This window comes from Aedes albopictus, chromosome 2 (genome assembly GCF_035046485.1).
Source record: "Aedes albopictus strain Foshan chromosome 2, AalbF5, whole genome shotgun sequence".
In the NCBI taxonomy this organism is placed as follows: Eukaryota; Metazoa; Arthropoda; class Insecta; order Diptera; family Culicidae; genus Aedes; species Aedes albopictus.
The window spans coordinates 468,246,487-468,249,856 of NC_085137.1; positions in this window are offsets into that span (position 1 = coordinate 468,246,487).

Consider the following 3,370-nt stretch of genomic DNA (forward strand, 5'->3'; position numbering starts at 1 on the left):
AGTGAATCCTGTTCAGGATTCTGAGTGAATCCTGTTCAGGATTCTGAGTGAATCCTGTTCAGGATTCTGAGTGAATCCTGTTCAGGATTCTGAGTGAATCCTGTTCAGGATTCTGAGTGAATCCTGTTCAGGATTCTGAGTGAATCCTGTTCAGGATTCTGAGTGAATCCTGTTCAGGATTCTGAGTGAATCCTGTTCAGGATTCTGAGTGAATCCTGTTCAGGATTCTGAGTGAATCCTGTTCAGGATTCTGAGTGAATCCTGTTCAGGATTCTGAGTGAATCCTGTTCAGGATTCTGAGTGAATCCTGTTCAGGATTCTGAGTGAATCCTGTTCAGGATTCTGAGTGAATCCTGTTCAGGATTCTGAGTGAATCCTGTTCAGGATTCTGAGTGAATCCTGTTCAGGATTCTGAGTGAATCCTGTTCAGGATTCTGAGTGAATCCTGTTCAGGATTCTGAGTGAATCCTGTTCAGGATTCTGAGTGAATCCTGTTCAGGATTCTGAGTGAATCCTGTTCAGGATTCTGAGTGAATCCTGTTCAGGATTCTGAGTGAATCCTGTTCAGGATTCTGAGTGAATCCTGTTCAGGATTCTGAGTGAATCCTGTTCAGGATTCTGAGTGAATCCTGTTCAGGATTCTGAGTGAATCCTGTTCAGGATTCTGAGTGAATCCTGTTCAGGATTCTGAGTGAATCCTGTTCAGGATTCTGAGTGAATCCTGTTCAGGATTCTGAGTGAATCCTGTTCAGGATTCTGAGTGAATCCTGTTCAGGATTCTGAGTGAATCCTGTTCAGGATTCTGAGTGAATCCTGTTCAGGATTCTGAGTGAATCCTGTTCAGGATTCTGAGTGAATCCTGTTCAGGATTCTGAGTGAATCCTGTTCAGGATTCTGAGTGAATCCTGTTCAGGATTCTGAGTGAATCCTGTTCAGGATTCTGAGTGAATCCTGTTCAGGATTCTGAGTGAATCCTGTTCAGGATTCTGAGTGAATCCTGTTCAGGATTCTGAGTGAATCCTGTTCAGGATTCTGAGTGAATCCTGTTCAGGATTCTGAGTGAATCCTGTTCAGGATTCTGAGTGAATCCTGTTCAGGATTCTGAGTGAATCCTGTTCAGGATTCTGAGTGAATCCTGTTCAGGATTCTGAGTGAATCCTGTTCAGGATTCTGAGTGAATCCTGTTCAGGATTCTGAGTGAATCCTGTTCAGGATTCTGAGTGAATCCTGTTCAGGATTCTGAGTGAATCCTGTTCAGGATTCTGAGTGAATCCTGTTCAGGATTCTGAGTGAATCCTGTTCAGGATTCTGAGTGAATCCTGTTCAGGATTCTGAGTGAATCCTGTTCAGGATTCTGAGTGAATCCTGTTCAGGATTCTGAGTGAATCCTGTTCAGGATTCTGAGTGAATCCTGTTCAGGATTCTGAGTGAATCCTGTTCAGGATTCTGAGTGAATCCTGTTCAGGATTCTGAGTGAATCCTGTTCAGGATTCTGAGTGAATCCTGTTCAGGATTCTGAGTGAATCCTGTTCAGGATTCTGAGTGAATCCTGTTCAGGATTCTGAGTGAATCCTGTTCAGGATTCTGAGTGAATCCTGTTCAGGATTCTGAGTGAATCCTGTTCAGGATTCTGAGTGAATCCTGTTCAGGATTCTGAGTGAATCCTGTTCAGGATTCTGAGTGAATCCTGTTCAGGATTCTGAGTGAATCCTGTTCAGGATTCTGAGTGAATCCTGTTCAGGATTCTGAGTGAATCCTGTTCAGGATTCTGAGTGAATCCTGTTCAGGATTCTGAGTGAATCCTGTTCAGGATTCTGAGTGAATCCTGTTCAGGATTCTGAGTGAATCCTGTTCAGGATTCTGAGTGAATCCTGTTCAGGATTCTGAGTGAATCCTGTTCAGGATTCTGAGTGAATCCTGTTCAGGATTCTGAGTGAATCCTGTTCAGGATTCTGAGTGAATCCTGTTCAGGATTCTGAGTGAATCCTGTTCAGGATTCTGAGTGAATCCTGTTCAGGATTCTGAGTGAATCCTGTTCAGGATTCTGAGTGAATCCTGTTCAGGATTCTGAGTGAATCCTGTTCAGGATTCTGAGTGAATCCTGTTCAGGATTCTGAGTGAATCCTGTTCAGGATTCTGAGTGAATCCTGTTCAGGATTCTGAGTGAATCCTGTTCAGGATTCTGAGTGAATCCTGTTCAGGATTCTGAGTGAATCCTGTTCAGGATTCTGAGTGAATCCTGTTCAGGATTCTGAGTGAATCCTGTTCAGGATTCTGAGTGAATCCTGTTCAGGATTCTGAGTGAATCCTGTTCAGGATTCTGAGTGAATCCTGTTCAGGATTCTGAGTGAATCCTGTTCAGGATTCTGAGTGAATCCTGTTCAGGATTCTGAGTGAATCCTGTTCAGGATTCTGAGTGAATCCTGTTCAGGATTCTGAGTGAATCCTGTTCAGGATTCTGAGTGAATCCTGTTCAGGATTCTGAGTGAATCCTGTTCAGGATTCTGAGTGAATCCTGTTCAGGATTCTGAGTGAATCCTGTTCAGGATTCTGAGTGAATCCTGTTCAGGATTCTGAGTGAATCCTGTTCAGGATTCTGAGTGAATCCTGTTCAGGATTCTGAGTGAATCCTGTTCAGGATTCTGAGTGAATCCTGTTCAGGATTCTGAGTGAATCCTGTTCAGGATTCTGAGTGAATCCTGTTCAGGATTCTGAGTGAATCCTGTTCAGGATTCTGAGTGAATCCTGTTCAGGATTCTGAGTGAATCCTGTTCAGGATTCTGAGTGAATCCTGTTCAGGATTCTGAGTGAATCCTGTTCAGGATTCTGAGTGAATCCTGTTCAGGATTCTGAGTGAATCCTGTTCAGGATTCTGAGTGAATCCTGTTCAGGATTCTGAGTGAATCCTGTTCAGGATTCTGAGTGAATCCTGTTCAGGATTCTGAGTGAATCCTGTTCAGGATTCTGAGTGAATCCTGTTCAGGATTCTGAGTGAATCCTGTTCAGGATTCTGAGTGAATCCTGTTCAGGATTCTGAGTGAATCCTGTTCAGGATTCCTGAAGTGAATCCTGTTCAGGATTCCTGAGTGAATCCTGTTCAGGATTCTGAGTGAATCCTGTTCAGGATTCTGAGTGAATCCTGTTCAGGATTCTGAGTGAATCCTGTTCAGGATTCTGAGTGAATCCTGTTCAGGATTCTGAGTGAATCCTGTTCAGGATTCTGAGTGAATCCTGTTCAGGATTCTGAGTGAATCCTGTTCAGGATTCTGAGTGAATCCTTGTTCAGGATTCTGAGTGAATCCTGTTCAGGAGTTCTGAGTGAATCCTGTTCAGGATTCTGAGTGAATCCTGTTCAGGATTCTGGAATCGT